The sequence below is a fragment of the Poeciliopsis prolifica genome, unplaced genomic scaffold (genome assembly GCF_027474105.1).
Source record: "Poeciliopsis prolifica strain line A6 unplaced genomic scaffold, Auburn_PproV2 SCAFFOLD004, whole genome shotgun sequence".
Lineage (NCBI taxonomy): Eukaryota > Metazoa > Chordata > Actinopteri > Cyprinodontiformes > Poeciliidae > Poeciliopsis > Poeciliopsis prolifica.
Genome location: NW_026562379.1, coordinates 17,311,640 through 17,333,408, shown reverse-complemented (window position 1 = coordinate 17,333,408; position 21,769 = coordinate 17,311,640). Strand labels below are relative to the sequence as shown.

Genomic DNA, 21,769 nt, shown 5'->3' with positions numbered 1-21,769 from the left:
TCAGCCTGGGGAAAGTACTGAAAAGTGTCTGGGACCTGAGAGACCAGATTCAGGATTTCTGTGGGAAGAAAGGACATGCCATCCCAGAACTTTCAGATGAAGACTGGGTGGCAGACCTCGGATTCGCTGTGGATGTGACAGCACTCATGAACCAACTGAATGTCAAACTGCAGTGCAAGGGCCTTTTTGTGCACGAGATGTACAGTGCAGTGACGGCTTTCATGAGAAAGTTGCAGCTTCTTTCAAGCTAAGTGAAGAACAACATTCTGATCCACTTGCCAACACTAAAGGAAGCCACAAGATCAGCCGATCACCTCCACAAGTACTCAAGCAAGTTAGAGGGACTTCATGGAGAGTTTTCGAGACGATTTCAAGATTTCAAAACTATTGAGTGAAATGCACATGGTTTCTTCTCCCTTCAACTGCAGTGTGGATAATGCACCAAGCGATGTTCAGATGGAGCTCATTGACCTGCAGTCTGACCTGTTTCTGGCAGAGCACTTCAGGTCAGTCTCACTGCTGGACTTTTACTCCTCCCTCAAAGAGGAGAACTTTCCACACCTGAGGAGGCATGCTCAGAGGATGCTGGTCCTCTTTGGATCCACCTATGTATGTGACCTGACATTTTCAGTGATGAAGTTCAATAAATACAAACACAGATCCTCTATCACTGATGAGCACCTCTCAGCTGTCCTTCGCATAGCCACCTCAGACATTCAACCAGATTTTAATGCTCTTGTTCAGGCCCAGAACAGACTGGATTATTCTCACTGAAGAGGTAAAATGAGGTGGAAAACATAAGTTACTGTTTGTTGTATTGCAGTAGTTCTATTAACTTGATAAGTTGTTTGGTTGTTTTTTTCTTGTTTGTGGAACAAAGTTAAAGTGTGAAATATTTTTCAATGTGGCCCTCCAGCTGTGGTCGGTTTGCTCATTCGGCCCCCGGTAAAAATTAATTGCCCACCCCTGTCCTAGTTGAATGAGGGGAGTCTGAAGTCTCGTTCCCAGACCTTCTGACTGACAGGATCCATAAGAAGCTCAATAATTTGCATCACTGGGTGAAAAATTGTTTCAAACTTTTACTGTGATGAGCTAAATGTATTATTTTTTACAAGGACAGGGTCAGGCTGTGGTTGAACCAAAATTAATGTTAAAAGTTAAAATAAACTCCAGCAGACTTCCGGTTTGCCATGCGGTCAAGGTAGACGTAGCAACGGACGGCTCCGGTAAAATCCAACCTTTTAATTAAACTCACCCCACAGAAAGCTAATCTTACGCCTCCAATTAATATAAAAACATTTTGGCTAGTGTTTTGATTATTTATCCACTAGTAATGGCCGGTAAGAGCATGAAAGGAAGTAAGAAAGAGGACGCTAGCTTAACGCTAGAAGCTATCACCGCACTACTTCAGCAGCACGGTGAGGATCTGAAGTCTGAGTTCAGGTCCTCTGTCAACATGTTAAGCTCCAAGCTGGATCAGGTGCGCCGTCTGGCAGCGAAGCGGCCCGCAGGACGTCCACCTCGCCCGGTGATCCTCCGCCTGCATCGGTACCTGGTCAAAGACCTCATCATCCGGGAAGCCAGGAGGAGAGGAAATCTCGACTACAAAGGCGCGTCTCTTCGTATTGTGGAGGACTACAGCCCAGACGTGCTGGCCCAGCGGGCAGAATATAAGGACGTCATGGCGGCTCTTCTCTTCCCAGCCCGTCTTCGCATAACGCAGCCCAACGGTGTCAAGAAAACTCCTCGGTTCGGTGGAAGAGGCTCAACAGTTCATCAAGAGGCCAAAACCACAGGAAGTCCAATAAAGGAGCTACACTCTGCCGAGGGTTTACTCCAGAAACAGGGTGGGCTGCTTATCTCGGGGCACAGCAGGTACTGTAAATATAGCCTGTTGTCATTTAACCCTACTCATAATGGTGGTTTGGGGTCTGACCACCGTTTAGCTGTTGCTGGACTTTATGAATGGAGGTGTAGCTTCATTAATACCTGTTTGTTATGTCCCAACAGTTTTCAAAGCCTTTTTTAATACCACTCCCTGTGGTTATTTAAGCCTTAAACTTTATTGCATTGCTATTTTTTATAGTGTTCATGGAGGCCAGTGAAAGGTGTCTTCAAAATCTTCATCACTGTGGGGGGTCTACACCTACTCCATGCCTACTAGGAGCAGGGGTTAGTTTGCTATTGTTAACTCTGTTTTTTCTAGTTCTTATTCTGAGGTTGTTGGCTACTGGAAGATTGGGTCTTTGAGAATGTTAAGTTTGAAGAGCTTGCTGCCACATTGTTGTTTTTTGTTTGGCAGCTGTTTAGGTTTGGGGGGGATGTTAAGAGGGAGGTTAAGGTCACCATCAGAGGTCTTGCAGGTTACTGTAATTTTTTATTTTCTTTTTCATCTCTTTTGTTCCATTCTCTGCCTGCCATATTCTTATCGTACCTGTCGAAGGAAGGTAACACACAAACTTTGAAATCATGAGTCAACACTTGCCATTTTTAAGCTGGAATGTCAAAGGTTTAAACCACCCAGTGAAGAGAAGGAAGGTTTTTTCCCATATTAAACGATTTAAAACGGATGTGGCGTTTCTGCAGGAGACTCACATCAGGAGCTCAGACGGGGGTCGTCTCCTGACATGTTGGAAGGGACAATGTTTTCACTCCCATTTTCAGGTAAAGGCACGGGGGGTCTCCATGATCAGCCAGAATACTCCATTCGAGGCCGATAATGTGGTAGCTGATAAACAAGGCAGATTTATTATAGCTTGTGGGAAACTGTACAACACCCTGGTCGCCTTGGTCAATGTTTACGCTCCTAATACAGATGATGAGAATTTTTTTAAACAACTATTTTCTTCCCTACCTGACCTTAATAAATATTCATTGGTCCTAGGGGGTGATTTTAACTGTTGGCTGGACCCAGTTTTGGACCGCTCGTCTCTTAAAAGTAATGTCATAAGCAAGTCTGCATCAGTCATCCAAACCTTTTTATCTGAATATGGGCTGTGTGATGTGTGGCGTACTTTAAATCCAGACAAGAGGGAGTTCTCCTACTTCTCACATGTACATAAAACTTATTCGAGAATTGATTATTTTATCACAGATACTAAATGGCTACAGCAGATCCGTTCCTGTGACTATCAAAGCATAGTTATTTCAGACCACGCCCCACTTACTCTGTCACTGTCCCTTCCTCACTTCCCCCTAAGAACTGGACCTTGGCGTTTCAATTCAACCCTGCTGTCGGATGAAAACTTTATACAGTTTATTCATGATGAGATACGTTTCTTTTTGCTACAAACTCCTCCCAAGAGATCTCCAGTCTTGTGGTTTGGGATGCTTTTAAGGCCTACATCAGAGGCCAGATTATTGCCTATTCAGCAAAAAAAAGTCCACCCATGAACAGAACAACCTAATTCAACAAATCAAAGAGATTGACGTAAAATACGCTCTGAATCAGTGTCCTGAACTGTTTAGAAGATGTATTGAACTTAAAACAAGGCTTGACCTACTGACAACACACTCAGCTGAACGCCTGCTTTTACACAACAAATCCAAATTTTATGTGCATGGCGACAAACCCGATAAACTATTAGCAACCATGCTTAAGGGCTCTAGAGCAAAGCAAACTATTTCTAGAATTCGAAAACAAGATGGCCATGTAGTCACAGATTATTGTCAAATTAATGATGCATTTAGAAACTTTTATGAGGAGCTCTACAGCTCACAATCACAAACCAATGCTAACATGACTGATGATTTTCTAGCTAAACTTCACATTCCAGGAATTTCACCAGAACTTAAGAACAGGTTAGATGAACCCATTTCCCAGGCAGAAGTCTCCCTAGCAATAGCTTCAATGCAATCTGGTAAATGCCCAGGACCGGATGGTCTTCCCTCAGAATTTTTCAAACAATTCTCAGACTTACTCTCAGTGCAGCTCAGCTCCACTCTTACTGATTGTTTTAAACACGGATCCCTCCTTCAATCATTTTATGAAGCTTGTATTACACTGATTTCAAAAAAGGCAAAGATCCTGTGGAATGCGCCTCATGTAGACCAATCTCTCTCCTAAATACAGATGGTAAAATTTTAGCCAAAATTCTTTCCCGTAGACTTGAAACTGTTCTACCATCAATTATTTCTAAAGACCAAACAGGATTTATTAAAGGTCGACACTCGTATTTTAATGTTAGAAGGTTGCTTAATATCATGTATTCCAGTGCCACCGATTCGGATGAGTGTGTTGTCTCCTTGGACGATGAAAAAGCCTTTGACCGGGTTGAGTTTGACTATCTTTTTGCTGTTCTTAGTAGATTTGGCTTCGGAGGAAACTTCATTTCATGGATTAAACCATTATACCCGCAACCGTCTGCCGTGGTTCGTACCAATTTTCAGACTTCAAAACCATTTAAATTACAGAGAGGCACCCGGCAGGGCTGTCCTCTTAGCCCCCTGCTTTTTGATCTGGCTATAGAGCCCCTCGCCATTGCACTTAGGACCAGTAAAGAGATATCCGGCATTTGGAGGAACGACATGGAACATAGAGTGTCGCTTTATGCAGATGACCTTTTACTTTTTATTTCCAAACCATCAACCTCACTGCCTTTTGTTCTGGATGTATTAAGCCAATTTGGTCAGATTTCTGGATATAAGCTGAACCTTACTAAAAGTGAACTTTTTCCCATAGGTAATAAAGCTAATACGTCAGAGTTGTCAAATCTCCCGTTTAGAATTGAAAAACAAAAATTCACATACCTTGGCATCACAGTGACAAAAAAACATAAACATTTGTTCAAGGAGAATTTGATCCAACTGTTGAACCAAGTGAAGGGATCCCTTACAAAGTGGACACCCTTTTCCATGTCTGTTGTGGGGCGTATTAACTCAATTAAAATGAATATACTACCCAAATTTTTATACCTCTTTCAGGCATTACCTATTTTTATTCCTGGTACTTTTTTAATGAGCTAGACTCAACTTTTTCGTCCTTCATCTGGCGGGGTAAACGCCCAAGGCTCAATAAATTACAACTCCAAAAACCTAAACAACAAGGGGGGGTTTGTCTTCCCCAATTTCCGGTTTTATTACTGGGCCGCCAACCTTAGATGCTTAGTGTTTTGGTATTTTTATCATAACCAGGGTGACTGTCCTGACTGGGTGGCTATGGAGCTGCGCAGTGGTAATGATATATCCATCCCGGCTGTGCTCTGTTCCCCACTTCCACTCTCTTCGTCTAAACCCATTTTAAACCCTGTAGTGAAACACTCACTGAAAATATAGGCCAGTTTAGAAAATACTTTAAACTGCATGATTTTTCCCTCCTAAGTCCACTTAACCACCTTTTTAGACCTTCTGTTCAGGATGGGGTGTTCTTGGAGTGGCACCGGAAGGGGCTTACTCATTTTAAAGACTTTTTCATGGAGAAGAGTTTGGCATCCTTTGAGGAACTTGGCAATAAATATGGTTTACCTAAATCTCACTTTTTTAGATATTTGCAAACCAGAAACTTCATTCAGTCTCACTTATCAGACTCAGTTTCCCTGCCAGAGGACACTTTATCGGAAACTATCTTATCATTGAACCCGACTCGTAAAGGTATGGTTTCGTGGCTTTATAGTAAAATGTTGAGTTTGACGGAGACCTCCTCATCTAATCTTAAAACTTCATGGGAAGAAGACTTGGATATTACTATACTGGATGACACATGGGACTCTATACTTAAACTAGTGAATACAACATCTTTGTGTGCACGCCATTGTCTCATTCAGTTCAAAATAGTACACAGAGCCTATCTTTCCAAAAGCAAACTATCTCGTTTTTTTCCAGAAGTCACCCCATACTGCGACAAATGCAAAACTGCCGTAGCCACACTGGTTCATATGTATTGGTCCTGCCCCGCTCTGGGTCACTTCTGGACAGATGTCTTCCGTACGATGTCTAGTTTGGCCGGAGTGGTGGTGACACCTGGCCCTCTCTTGGCCCTTTTCGGTTTTAGTGGAAAGGAGTTGCCTTTACCGGCTTCTAAACAAAGGCCACTGGCATTTTGCTCACTGCTAGCGAGGCGCACAGCTCTGACCAGGTGGAGGGGTGCTGCTCCTCCTACTCATAAACAGTGGATATGTGACCTTATGTCATGTCTGAAACTGGAAAGAATTAGATGCTCTCTTCAACACTCAACTGGTAAATTTGAAGAAACATGGGGGCCCTTTCTCAACTCTTTTCAAAGTATGTAATGATGTTCCAGATCAATTAGGTAAACAAATTTTATCAAAATTTGTTCCATTCTTGACAGGGATGGGAACGTAGTGCATTGGCCTTCTGAGCAATGACCTGGGTGGGCTGAATGGGATTAAGTTGAGGGATTAATTAACCTTTTTTTTTTCATATACTATTCTATGTCGGATAAACACTTCTTTGTATTCGCAAACTGTATGTATGAATGAAAAGAAAAAAACCTCTAAAAATACAGTGATTAAAAAATAAACTCCAGCTGGGGAGCAAAATATAACGATCTAAAATGTAACTACTGGCTGGTTTTAGCGTTTCTGTACCTTTAAGGAAAGAAAGCTCCTGGAGAAACATCTCATGAAATAAAACAGCCTTCCATTGGGCTATAGAGACACAAATGAATAAGCATTTATTTCTATGGCTCTACAAACTGGTCAAGAGTTTGTTACTCCTCTCATTTATCAACAGCTATGTTTGTGCTCCAAACATAGGAGTTATACATCTGGGAGACCAAGTACATATTCCTGCTCATTTCACATGATGCAAGTCATCCCTGCTTGGAGCATCACCTGCATTTTGTACAACCAATGCACACATAAGTAATGACATTTGTATAAAACAGAAAAGTGAACTGCTCTAGAAGACAACTCTTTCACTGCACCAGAGAAATACAAGGAAGCAGATTGTCACCTAATGGGGGAACAATGCTGCACTTTTATTCCTGTAACAGTTTGAGCAACATTCACCACGAATTGGGTCAATTATTAAAACAACAACAAAAGAATAATTCTAGTTCCACTCTGTGGGGACGGTTTTGGTTGTGATGTTGTCCTTGTGGTTAAATCAATGGTGACCAATCTGATTTCAGCCACTATGATAAACCTGCTGGTTTCTCCATTAACCTCATGAAACTGATGATTTTCTCAAGGAAGATGAAGATAGTTTCTAGGAGTAAATCCTCTGAAGTGATGTGAAAACTTAAACTGTGAGGAGCGTTTCTGCTGATGAATTATATCGGCTGTCATTAACTATGGTGTGGTAACTACATCTGAATATTGTTTTAAGTCTCATCACATTAAATCAGTGGCTTCATTGTTTGACATTTGATGATTTTCCTTGATTTGTGTTTCTTCAAATAAAAACTTCCCCGTTTATTTGGCAGATTATTGTGCATCATTTTCTTGATCCTATTTTTTATCATTATTTTAGGTTAAACTTTTCTAATATGAAACGAGGGGAAATATGCATCAATGCATAACAGTTTTATGATTCTCGTGTAATACAGGCGTATTCTCCAGCGTTTTCTCTGACCTCTACATGACAATCAGCTTATTAAATTGCTTGTCTGTGTTGGATGCTGGAGTTGTAGGGAGCTGTTTTGTCCACCAGAGGGAGCCATGGGGAGCCTTCTGGAGAAGGGTGGTTCCCCGCGCCACCTGTACCTTGTTGGCCTCATCAACGCCTGCATTAGAGGAGCGGGTGACCGGTTCTCCAGCGCCCGAGTGTTTACCGACTTTGGTACCCAGAGCCCACTAAGTCTATTTTCTGAGAAATTATCTCCGTTCCCTGCTGACTCAAGTTTTTTGTTGTGATTCTCTCTGACCTCTTGCAGCATCTGGAGAAGATCCGCTCCTGACTGCCAGCCCGCCCTCCGACGGGTGATCTGTCACCCCTGATCCCTTCGGCTCCCAAAACCCGGACTGCACCTCTTTAGTTCAAGAACCCAGGCTCCCGCATCCCAACCTTTCCCTCCATGGCGGATTCACTTCATCTCCCCCAGTAAACCCGTTCCAGTTCTCGTTTCTCCTGTTCTCACTCCCCACTGACCTTTCATCTTCCCCAGCCCTCAGATCACAGAGGATCCAGATCCCGTGGCCCTCAGAGAGACATACTTTCACCCTATCACCACTCTGTCTTTTAAAAGAAAGAAAATAAATTTTTATTTATCTGATTCCTCCCTCTCTTGTTTGTGTTTCTGCATGTGGGTTAAGCGAGTGGCCTCCAACATGACAGTCTGCTATGCATCTTCATGTTGACCTTGATTATTTAATTTGCCTTATGAAGGAAAATACATATATTTTCAGTCAGTTTTTTTTTGGACTAACTAGATTGTCAAACTATGTGAATTGAATGAAACCCTTCCTATAAAACTGGACCCTGTGTTCTGCTCCAGGCTCTTTCTCCTCACTGTTGTTAATTTCCACAACACAAGGAATAAAGATTATTTTACTCTCCCACCATGCAAGAGGAAGGACAGAAAAATATATATTTTTAAAGAAATAAAATGTAGAACTCATTTCCTTAATCTGTTATAAATATTAGAGCTTTTAATAGTTTAATTATTTTATTACATAGTCTTCTAATTGTGCATTTATGAAATAGTATGCTATGTTTCTAATATCATGTTAAATGTGTGAAACCATTCTTATTACATACATTTTCTCTTTATCATGTGGCTTTAAGCAAACATTCAGTGTGAGATTCTCTGCCAGGTGGAGGTTGAGCGGCGGTCCAATAGCGAGAGCAGATCCCAGCGTCTTGCACTGCCAGCTCAAACACTGAGATTATTAATTCAGATTATTTGCTGAGCTTTCTGACCGTCTTCCTGTTGAGTGTTTGAGAAAAAAACAACCTCCAGATGTCTTTTTTTCCTGCATTGAGCCTCGATGTTGCAAAACTCCGTCACCTGTTTGTTTTTTAAATGCTTCATTAGATTCGTTGTGTTGATGCATTTTGACCTGCTTCACCCCAGAGGTAATTTTCCTCATTTACTCAGAGCGTTAAAGTTTCACACGACATCGTTTAGGACTTGCTGCTGCTGCTGCGCTTCAGCTGTGTGAAGGAAAGAGGAGATAAGCTGAACACGCAGGCTGCAAAGTGAGATAAATGTGGTCAGTTTTGCTGATCGGCGATTATACACACGGAAATCGGCCGATTATGATCGGTGGCCGATCGACTGGCTCACCTCTACCTTACACTCTTATGTGAGCATTTCTCCCTGATCATCCAAACTGAGATCAAAATGGCCGCTGTCCTCTACAAGTAAGATACTGACTGCTCATTAGTACTTAACATAAACTCAGCAGTGTGTTTGCATTGTTCTGAATGTTGTGATGATTATTCTGTGTTTTCTGCTCCTCAGTCCAGCCACCTGATGGACAGTCGAGGCCTGAGCTGCAGCACGCAGAGCCTGAACAGACGGGGATCGCTGGGTGGGACCAGCTAACACAAAATAACACAAACCATTTAAATACAAGAGAAACTGATGGATTGTTTAAAAACTGGACTCCAAAATCAGCATCAAGAAGATTCCCCGCCATGAGTCTCCAAACGATGGTCGCTGCAGAGTGTGGGGTCCAAGGTCGACTTATCCTGATCAGCAACAAGGTTTAAGTCTGTCTGCAACATTTCTTTTTCTTGCTCCTGTTTTCTGAATTGTCAGAATCAAGTTTAACAATTTTACATGCTAAATCTCTAAAACAAAACAAAATAATCTATTTATTATTTTTATAACTAAGGAACAATCTAGAAATCTCAAATAGTTTCATGAGAAACGTCCAACAAAAAGAAAAAAAAGTACAAATTTGATGTCTATAAAGTAACATATCTAAGAATTATCAAGTTATTTTTTACCTTCGATTTGGGAGCAAAATTGCAACATTTGTTCCATTTCCAGCTGGTGCTTTTCTTTTTCAAACTGCACTGAATCAAACCCTTTGAAAAATCTGTTTCCCTCCTGGCCTGTGGGGGCGCTGCACCAACAACCACTGAAGGAAACGACATAAAAACCTCTGCAGAAGACACTGAGCACAACTTCCTTCGTCAGGAAACGTAAACAGATGGAGTAGCGTCAGATTTAGAGGTTGGAGGATTTCTCTTGTTTTCGGCTAAAGACCTCGAGCCGTTTCTCCTGCTAGCGCTAGGCTAGCATGTTTGTTTTGGCTGGATTTACCCAGAATGCCCTGCGCTGTTGTCCACTGACTAGGCAAACAAACTGGAGTAAATTACAGCGGATCAAACAGGACTGGTGTGAATGTTTAACATTGTATTTTATTTGTTAAACACTAAAAGGTTGAAACACAGCTGGTTAATAGTTTCTAGCAGGAATGAATATTTGAAAAAGTTCCTTAAATTGTAGCTTTATTGTGTTTTAGTGAAGTATTTAAAGTTTAAAGGTCTGTTACGGCCCGGCTCGGAAAGCCGCAACAAAATTAGAGGGACACGGCATTAAGCCCATGAGAGACGCTTATTTTTAAAAGAGTCAAGTTGTCTAGGAGACATCAAATGGACGGCCCAAAGGATGATCAATCCGCGCCCCTTCAGTCTGGTCCCTTCACACCAGGAAGCCCTGGTCTCATCCTGGACTGGATCTCAGGGTCGTCTGCGCATGGTGGCTTCTGACAGTCTCACACACGAATGGAACGGCGCTCCTTATATACCATCCAGGTGTCTGATGGAAGCGCCTCCCACATTGAGGACCTTAATTGATAGTAAATCACATGACACACAGGACTGCACAGCAGGGCCGTCACAAGGTCAAACATGATTTTCTTGAAGATGGAAGTATCTGAACTCCATGTTCTGATTGTCACATTTCTTTTTTTTGAATGATTGTATATTTGCTGTTTGTTTGGGGAGTTGAAGTCATGCTGTTGGTTACCATAGAAACCCTATTCTTTTGCGTATGCTTACTGTGTGCCACATTTTTGCCTGTGAGCTGCTGGTAACTATAATTTCCTGAGGGAGTCTTCCCAAGGGATCAATAAAGTCAAGTCTAAGTCTAAGTCTAGTCTAACAAAATAAAACACATTTAGGGTTAAAACTGAAGAAGTTTACTCTGATTTAGAGGAATGTTTGTGTTTTATATCTGCAGCTTTGTGAAAAGTTAAATAGGATTAAAGAGAATTTAAAACAACAACATGAAGTTTTTGTTGTATTTTCTGTTTACTGATGATGTTAGTTTTAAAAATCAGCTTCAAAAGCAAATATTTTGTTTTGGGTTGTTACTTTTCTTCTGCAGAGCATCAATGCCCCTCCCCCACCTAATGCTGCAAGTCGGCTGACTGCAATGCAGTTTTTCAGATTGATTGTAAATATTTAAACTCAAACAAGAAAGATGATCTTTTCTTTTTTGTTTAGCTTTAGTGCTAAGCTAATAATTAGCTGGACTAATAGATTAGTGGAGCTAATTATTACAGAAAATATACAAAATTTATCTCAGAAGTTGTACTTTAATTTATTTGGGGATTTTGAAGAGTCAGTGGCTTTTTGCTTAGTGACGGATATTTCATCATTCAGTATATTGAGTCGGCCAAAGCAGATGGAAACTGTGATACTATCAAAAGATGATAAACATGCAAAAACATGTTTTATGTGAAATTATGAAGGTAAAAAATGTAATTAGTCCATCAGAGCAATTAGAAATGCCAGAAAACCTGCTGGTTTATTAAAAATGCACCGCAGAAGCCCGACCCGACTATCAAACTCAACTTTGGACCAACCGGCTCGAATTTTGGCTCAGAGCTGCAAAGGTTGAGATAATAGTTTAGATTTTCATGCATGCATGTTGCTGCAGCAGCATAAAGGGCTGGTAGTGTTTAATATGCTAAATAATAAATGTTTTGAGTTAAATGGGTCTAAAATATCTCAACTCTTTGAAATAAACAACTTTTTCCAGCTGAAGATCTAAAGTTTAGATTCACCCTGAAAAACCTGGTTATGTTGCAATAAAGCTGATAATGTTGCTGACGCTTCAATCCAGATTAGCATCACTCAGCAAGCTCACGGCAGCACACAGAGGCTGAACACCCAGATTAATGTCTAGATTTCTCTCTCTGCCTCTATGAAGCCTTTCTGCTCTGATGACCAAAGACAGAAAACAATAATTCAAATATTCCAGATTTATAATCTGAAATGTTCCAGGAATCTTCCTGGAGGAGAAACTGACCACTTCTCCTCCCTCTGCTACTTTCTCCTACTACTCTCCATCCTTGCTCCAGGTTTTCCCTAGAAAACTTGCTGCGTCTGGTTTTCGGGGCACTAAGACGATCCACCGTGTTTTTGTATTAAAAGAGAGGAAATGTAAAAATATTACAAGGTAATTAAATGTTACAGGAAACATCGGCAGTGAAATGCTATTTAAACCCACAACCATAGAGTCTTAAAAACATCAAATCAAAAACTACGATTCAAATGAATATCAATTATTTGCTCTTCTGTTTAATCCACAGTCAGCCTGCGGCTCCATAAGGCCCCCAGGGCTTCGGTGGCCCCAGAAATACTAATATTTTAACACAAACACATAAAGGTAACATTTGTTTATTAATCAAAGCTGCTAAATTTAATAGTTACAACATGAATTAAAAGATTTTAACTTTAAGATTTTAAAGTTTACTGTGTAAAAGTTTAAAGAATAATATTCATAGTTAGATTGTTTTGTTCCCATGTCAACAATCTAGAGATGCTGATGTTTCTAGCAGCAAGAGGGGCCCCAAAGTCAAACTCTGCTCCAGGCAGAGGGGACAAAGCATTTGGCCTGGTTTGATGCATCGTGTCACAGAAAAAATGATAATAAATCATTTAAAACAAGCGTGATGCTGGGCTGAACCGCTTACCCAGTAATGCACCGGCCAACTGGGACCAACTCGGACCACCTGGGACCATCTGGGACCAACTGGGACCACCTGGGACCAACTGGGACCAACTGGGACTAACTGGGGCCAACTGGGACCAACTGGGACCACATGGGACCAACTGGGACCAACTGGGACCACCTGGGACCAACTGGGACCAACTAGGACCACAGACATAAACTTTACAGTGCAGAGAGAGAACTGGTCGCTGGGCGGCGCACCGGGCCAGGGGGCGGGGCTAAAGGCCAGGGGGCGGGGCTAAAGGCCCTTTATACCCAAATAATAAAGCCCATGATAATATAACTTTACAACATAGACAGAGGCAGGCGCCGCATGCGCAGCGTGTCGCAGAACCTCCTGCACCTCTGCATGTTCGTTGCGTATCGAACGCGCCGAATTACGTTCACACAGACTGGAAGATGCTCTTCCAGGCGGCTACAATCTAAACCTTAACTATAGTCGCCATCCTGCTGTCTTGGCTCCACGCGCTCAACCCCAACAGTTGAGAGCGACTATAACTCAGCCTTCAGTCCCTGATGTCACCGCTGTTCCACTGATAGAGAGAAAATGGGATGCAATACGGCTTTTTCAAAACAAGAAAATGAAATATATTTGTTTTGTTTTCCTGGTAATATAAATAAGCAACACTTAGCCTGGCGGAGGAGCCAGGAAAGCCTGGCGGGCCGTCAGGCTTATCAGACCCTGGGGGAAACCCTGCTTGTTTTTTCTGCAGTTATTGCTGACATCAGGTTTATGTTCTGTCTGTTTCTTCTCTTCATAGCAGCAACACCTGGGCTCAGTTCTGCTCAGCAGTGACTCCTTGCTGCAGGGAAGCTGAGCTGCTGCTGCCAACAACATCAGGTTCCCCTTCAGTGGATGAAACACACCTGGATCCACTCCGCCACTTGCAGAACAAGCACTGACCTAAACACAGGAACAACAGAGACTGGTGAAAGCCTGAATCCCAGTAGGCCCAGTATGAGCCCAGTATGAACCCATCTTCACCATGAGCTCCTAGGAAGGAGGCGTTTTCTCTGAAAGCAGCCAAAGACGTGAACTGTGACGTTCAGGAAGCAGCAGATAAAACAGCTTAAAGTAGGAAGTCTTCAGAGTCTGGAGCCTCATCCTGATCACATCAAGAGACGAAGCTTCGCTCCACATTCAGAGGAAACATGGACCAAACAGCTCTGATGCTGCTGCTGTGTCTCTGCAGCTCAGGTAGGACTCCACTTTCACACAAAACACTGATATTCACTGGAGTTCAAGTTCAAAACGATCGACTGATAAACATGTTAAATTTTACAATCAAAAACCTGGAAACTGTTTCTGGTCTCAGATCGTAGAGCTGCTGCTGCAGTTAGTGATGTTTATATTGTCTACTTGCTGCTAAGGAGCCAATAACATCAACAGTTGTTGGTTTCAGTGTTTTGATGAAGTAAAGCACTTTGAACTGCCTTGTTGCTGAAATGAGCTATAAAATTAATCTGATTGATTGATTGATAAGGAGAAGCTGCAGAAACTCTGCAGCGGCGCTGAATCTGCGCAGTAAACAGGTGGAGCCGCATAAAATGGCTCCTTCTGCATGAATCCTCTCATCTTCCTCTTGGCTCCACAGGTTCTCTCTGAGGTTCTGGTCAGGCCCGTTTGCTGGCCAACCGAGCCCAGTAGCACCACGGTCACTGGACCAGCTTCTGGTACCGCTGGTTGTGCTGGTGAAAACGATGTGCAGATTAATCCTCTAATTGTGGTGATTTTCTCTAAAGAAATGTGCAGGCCCAGTTTGGCTGCAGCTCAGGTGGTTTGTGAGTCTGTCAGCTGTAGCAAATGAAGCTCAATCATTGTTCATGTTCTGCTTTATGAGCGTTTCCCTGCAATGTTAGTGCAGACGTTGGAGATTTCACCATAAACGTGACGTTGAGTTTCACTCCGTTGACGTTCGGCCCCAACAGAGTCGTCTTGCAGATCTATAATATACATCTGTGGTTTCAAAGGTAACAGTGAAACAATCAGACGGGGCCACATCAGTTACAGAGACGCTGGAAATATTCACAGCCTGCCTGATAAGCAGGTCCATAATGTGTCCTTGATGACGTGTTGCTGGGTTAACATGTGAATTAAAGCAAAATGAACAATATCAAGCTTTTAATCCCCTCTGTCTTCAGGCTCGTCAACATGGTGTTGAAATCTCCCACAATTATTTAACTGTCAGAATGAATATAACAGATAAAAACCCATTAAAGTCAATAGAGATGTTTTTCCAGATATGATGGGATTTTGCATAGAGTTAGCATCAGAGCTCATTTATGGACTTTTACACAAAAACAATAAATTTGACTTTGGTTGGTCTCAGTAAAGACATCAAGTATAAATGGGTAGAAAAGGAGAATAATGAGAAACATTTCAGGTCTTACTACAGAGCGTACATAGCATTTCAGTCTGGGCTTTAACTAGGCCACTCCTACATAAAGGTGCTTTGATCAGAACCATCCATGACAGCTCTGCCTCTAAGAGAAGATAAATAAACACCATCAACAGGATCCTGTCATCACATCCTAAATCAATCTGTCTTTGCTTTTTCTAACCCAACATGTAAATGTTGTTTCTTCCAGCGCTGGCTGATGAACTCAGACTGGTAGCAGGAAGGAGTCGCTGTGTTGGCAGACTGGAGAAGAAGGAACTGGGAGACTGGGAACCAGTGAAGTTTTGGAACAAGAACTGGAACTTTACAACAGCAGCTGGATTGTGCAGACAGCTCCACTGTGGATCTGTGGTGTCAGTACGAAGAGTTGAGAGCGGCAATGTAGAGATCGTCTGTTCAGGTGATTTCATATCCTGGCCAGTGTCTTCCTGTTCTGCTTCCAACTCCACTTTAAAAATATTCTCACTTCCAGCTCAGTCTGGGCTTCTTCCCCTTCACCTGGATTCCCTCTGGTAGATTTTCTACTGGACCAATCAGTGAACAGAAGAAGTTTGAATGATGACCTTGATTTGCTGTTATTGTAGAAACACAGTCTGTCTGTAGTTTAATCAATGGCAGTGGAGGAAGTTCAGTCCATGTTGGTCACACTTTCAAATATTGAATGAACATCAACAGTCGCCTCATTGGGCTCTTCTCTGTTTTGTGGTGGACAAATTATTGTAAGGTAATATCTGCTGGTTGTATTGTCTTCATCCTAAATGCCAGTGAACTCTCACCAAATGAAGCTGTTTGGTTTGCAAGCACAAGGTTGGGAGATGTTTTCCTGCAGCTGCATGAGAACCAGCCTTGGTATAAAACTCCTGTTGTCTCTGCCTGGGGAGTTTTCAATGAGAAATGTTTCACTATAGATCGTCTGATCTGCTCTCTGTATTGAGCACAATGTGCCAATAAACCTGATTGAGTGATTTCATATATCAGTGCTTGGTAATGGACAAACATTAGACACTGTGTGAAATTTAAAACCTCAACACAGTCCAGACTCTCTGGATGAACCAAAGTGTGGAACAGAGCGGCTGGTTTTTACCAGGTTAGTGACTGAATGAAGTTTGATTAGATTAAAGGGGAACCAGTGGAGCAGATTCAGGGCTATAAAAACCTCAATGTCACTGAGAAGAAGCTGATCAAATGTTGCACTTCCTCCACAAATTAAGTTCAGAGAGTTAAGATGATAGTTTTCTATGATTCTGTCATTAAATCTGTCATTTGCTTTGTAGAAAACAATGATAAAATATTAATTTGATCATTCATAGGTTCTTTGTGCTGTTCTAGTGTAATTTTCTCTGTTTGTCTTCAGTTTTTTTCCATTCATCTCCAGGCCTGCAGTAAAGGCAGATGCTAAAAGTGCAAAGAATATTAAAAACAAGATATAAAAATATAAACTCTTCCCAGCCCCCCTCTCCGCCCGTTCTCCACTAGTTGGTTTGTTCCTCCACAGAGTCTGAACTGGATTGTAGCTTTGCTGAACAAACTGGAACCAAATTCAGTGAAAATGTTGAAGAAACTTTTATTCTTTCTGCATCCACAGATTCAGTCAGGCTGGTTCCAGGGACCAACCGGTGCTCAGGCAGACTGGAGGTGAAGACCGACCAGTCGTGGTCCTCAGTGTGTGAAAAAGACTTTGACCTGCAGGATGCACAGGTGGTCTGCAGGGAGATTGGCTGTGGGCCTCCTTCAGTCCTCCAGGGGGCGCTCTATGGAGAAGCAGAGGCTCCAGTGGGGAGCAGAGAGTTCCTGTGTGAAGGCAGTGAGTCTGCTCTGCTGAACTGCAGCAGCAGGAAGAGTTCAGGTAGAAACAGCTGCTCACCTGGTCAAGCTGTTGGACTCACCTGTTCAGGTAGAGGAGGATCTGCAGACCTGCTGCTGTTCACTGCTTCACTTCCTTCATTAATCAACTCTCTGTCTCTGCTCACATCAAGACAACATCAGGTTGGTGGGAGAGGCCAGTCGATGTGCCGGGAGACTGGAGATGTTCCATCATGAAGAGTGGAGACCAGTATATGTTTGGGAACTTTACTGGACCATGAACTCAGTTGCTGCAGTTTGTGCTGCACTGGACTGTGGTTCTGCTGTTTCAGCAAGAAACGCATATGAAGCCTCAAAGAGACCAGTTTGGGGGATGTGGTCTAACTGTTTTCAATCAGGATCTACATTAAAAAACTGTTTACCTTATGATGTAACCAGTCATCAGAGCCGTGAGATCATCTGCTCAGGTAAATCTGAACTCATATTTATATATTTTAAAATGTTTCTTCCATCAGGTTCCAGATGTCTGCAGAGAAATCATCACCTTTAACTAAGAACCTGAAGCCTTGAGGGAAACTAAAATACTTTAAATATCCAGATAAAGTTCTCAGTTTATTCCAATAGATGAACAAAAACTCATCATTTTGATAACTTTTAATCTTTGCTGCTTTGAAGTCGATGCATCAAAATCCCAGGAGTTCAAGGAAATCAGACATGTTTAAAACCTGAAAATCAACAGGAAATGACTTTTGATCCAAAATGGTGGACTTCCTGTTTTTAGTGGAAATAGCAGGAAAACCTTTTGTTTGTTATGGTTGTTGGCCTGGCTGAACTAGGGGGCGCTGTTCAGCTATATTGTCACATTTATTTTTAATTCCACTGAAATATTCACATTTTCACAGAGATTAAAGTTTGTTAGACATTTAGTGAGTTTATGATCATGTTAAGGCCCAAAATGTGATAAATTCAGCAGAAATAATAATGAATGATAAACTTGCAGGTACAGTCGGTTTCACTTCACTTTGTTTTCTTGACCTTTATTTTCATCAAACTCAGAGATGTTTCCATGAGTATCTAGAAAAATAAAGTTCTGAAATATTTTAATTTTTTTTTCTTTCTGCATCCACAGATTCAGTCAGGCTGGTTTCAGGGACCAACCGGTGCTCAGGCAGACTGGAGGTGAAGACCAACCAGTCGTGGTCCTCAGTGTGTGAAAAAGACTTTGACCTGCAGGATGCACAGGTGGTCTGCAGGGAGATTGGCTGTGGGCCTCCTTCAGTCCTCCAGGGGGCGCTCTATGGAGAAGCAGAGGCTCCAGTGGGGAGCAGAGAGTTCCTGTGTGAAGGCAGTGAGTCTGCTCTGCTGAACTGCAGCAGCAGGAAGAGTTCAGGTAGAAACAGCTGCTCACCTGGTCAAGCTGTTGGACTCACCTGTTCAGGTAGAGGAGGATCTGCAGACCTGCTGCTGTTCACTGCTTCACTTCCTTCATTAATGAACTCTCTGTCTCTGCTCACATCAAGACAACATCAGGTTGGTGGGAGAGGCCAGTCGATGTGCCGGGAGACTGGAGATGTTCCATCAAGAAGAGTGGAGACCAGTGGATGTTTGGGATCGTTACTGGGACATGAACTCAGTTCCTGCAGTTTGTGCTGAACTGGACTGTGGTTCTGCTGTTTCAGCAAGAAATTCATATGAAGGTTCAAGGAGACCAGTTTGGTTGATCTGGTCTGAATATTCTCAGTCAGGATCTGCATTAAAATACTTTTTACCTGATGATAGAACCAGTGATCAGAGCCTTGAGATCATCTGCTCAGGTAAATCTGAACTCATATTTATATATTTTAAAATGTTTCTTCCATCAGGTTCCAGATGTCTGCAGAGAAATCATCACCTTTAACTAAGAACCTGAAGCCTTGAGGGAAACTAAAATACTTTAAATATCCAGATAAAGTTCTCAGTTTATTCCAATAGATGAACAAAAACTCATCATTTTGATAACTTTTAATCTCTGCTGCTTTGAAGTCGATGCATCAAAATCCCAGGAGTTCAAGGAAATCAGACATGTTTAAAACCTGAAAATCAACAGGAAATGACTTTTGATCCAAAATGGTGGACTTCCTGTTTTTAGTGGAAATAGCAGGAAAACCTTTTGTGTGTTATGGTTGTTGGCCTGGCTGAACTAGGGGCGCTGTTCAGCCACATTGCCACATTTATTTTTAATTCCACTTAAATATTCACATTTTCACAAAGATTAAAGTTTGTTAGACATTTAGTGAGTTTATGATCATGTTAAGGCCCAAAATGTGATAAATTCAGCAGAAATAATAATGAATGATAAACTTGCAGGTACAGTCGGTTTCACTTCACTTTGTTTTCTGACCTTTATTTTCATCAAACTCAGAGATGTTTCCATGAGTATCTAGAAAAATAAAGTTCTGAAATATTTTAAAACTTTTTTCTTTCTGCATCCACAGATTCAGTCAGGCTGGTTCCAGGGACCAACCGGTGCTCAGGCAGACTGGAGGTGAAGACCAACCAGTCGTGGTCCTCAGTGTGTGAAAAAGACTTTGACCTGCAGGATGCACAGGTGGTCTGCAGGAGATTGGCTGTGGGCCTCCTTCAGTCCTCCAGGGGGCGCTCTATGGAGAAGCAGAGGCTCCAGTGGGGAGCAGAGAGTTCCTATGTGAAGGCAGTGAGTCTGCTCTGCTGAACTGCAGCAGCAGGAAGAGTTCAGGTAGAAACAGCTGCTCACCTGGTCAAGCTGTAGGACTCACCTGTTCAGGTAGAGGAGGATCTGCAGACCTGCTGCTGTTCACTGCTTCACTTCCTTCATTAATGAACTCTCTGTCTCTGCTCAGATCAAGACAACATCAGGTTGGTGGGAGAGGCCAGTCGATGTGCCGGGAGACTAGAGATGTTCCATCAACAAGAGTGGAGACCAGTGAATGTTTGGAAACATAACTGGGACATGAACTCAGGTCCTGCAGTTTGTGCTGGACTGGACTGTGGTTCTGCTGTTTCAGAAAGAAAAACAATGGAAGCTTCAGGAAGACCAGTTTGGTTGATCTGGTCTGAATGTTTTCAGTCAGGATCTGCATTAAAAAACTGTTTACCTGATAATAAAACCAATGATCAGAGCCATGAGTTCATCTGCTCAGGTAAATCTGAACTCATATTTATATATTTTAAAATGTTTCTTCCATCAGGTTCCAGATGTTTAGAAACTAAAACTGGTTTAAATATTACTGACTTTACTGAATCATAAAGTTGTTAGTAATCATGTAGAAACATGCTAGTGACCATGGTAACCAGTCTATGATCAGCCATCTTGTTTTCCACCTCAGATCAGATCCAGTTGTCTCTGTGTTTCCTCTGCGTTGCCAGGTCTGCTGGTTGAGCCGCTCATCTTCCTCTCTTCCTCCACTGACGGGGTCTCCACAGGCAGAAAGCAGGGGTCTGAGCTCCTCATTGGCTCAGAGTTCAGCATCATGTGCTCCATCAGGCCTCAGTATGCAGGCGGCTCCTTCCAGCTCATCTTCAGCACCTCTAACTACACTCAGAACCAGACCCTGCCAGCTGTTAATCACTCCGCCCTCTTCCTGTTCGCTGCTGCTGGCCACGCCCACCAAGGAACCTACCGCTGCCTTTACCACGTCTACGTTTTCTCCCATAACTTCTGGTCTATGAGCCAGCCTCTCAACCTCACTGTCTCAGATAAACTCATGGAGTCCATCAGGAGAAGTTCTGCTTCAGGTGAACCAGCAGCTGTCTGCCTCATTCATGAGGTCAGAGAGGAGGATTGATTATATTAATGTTCATGATCTACAGGCAGCATGAAAACCAGGGTCTATGTGATTATTGTTCATTTCTAGCTGGACTCATCTGATGAAAGCTGATCCTGAATCTGTTTCATTCATTTTCAGCCCATCTCACTGCTTTGATCATCAGACTGGTTGTCGTCCTGCTGGGAATGCTGGGAATGCTGGGATCCGTCCTGCTCCTCAACTATAAGGTACTGCATGTATCATGCATGATGTGTTGAGTTGGGAAAGTTGTTGCCTTGCAGCTGAACCATCCTCTGTTTCCAGGCCAGGAGAAACCAGAAGTCTGGACCAGAAAACATCATGATGAACGTTCTTGATGAAGGATCCAGAGCTGAAGGCGGCTTAGAGGAGGAGGCTGCAGTCTGAAGGAACCAGGAGAAAATCATCTTGGTTTCACATCCACAGGAAGGAGCAGAGACACGTTTCAGACTCCTGGGAATCTGTCCGTCTATGTATCTATAATAAAATGTCTCTGAGCTCCTGCAGCAGGAAGGAAGTTCAACATTCAGAAATTTGCATCTGGACTAAACCTACAGAAGTAAAACTTATATAAGAAGGGAAAAGAAAACATCCACCAAACAAAATATAACAAAAACCCACTTGATCAAAATCTGATCAACAACCTTGCAAGGATAGCATATGATAGGACATTTGGGGTCAAAGGTTAGGCAGCCATTTCCATTCAGGCCCTGGATCCAGCTTGTGTCCTTGTCTTGGTTGGGGTTATGAAGCTATGGCAAGCCGTTTCAACATAAATTTGGTTTCGTCTGACTATCCGTAATTAAGTTCTAGATATCTAAAAATGCATTTTGACTATCCGGAATAATAATTCTAGATATCTGCATTTACATTCTGACTGGAGAGAATAA

General features: G+C 42.4%; 1 pseudogene; it reads left to right on the top strand.

Annotated features, from left to right (window-relative positions):
* Positions 1–21,266, top strand: part of LOC129358879 (scavenger receptor cysteine-rich type 1 protein M130-like) — a 55,603-nt pseudogene extending 34,337 nt beyond the window's left edge.
* Positions 21,267–21,769: the final 503 nt, after the last annotated feature.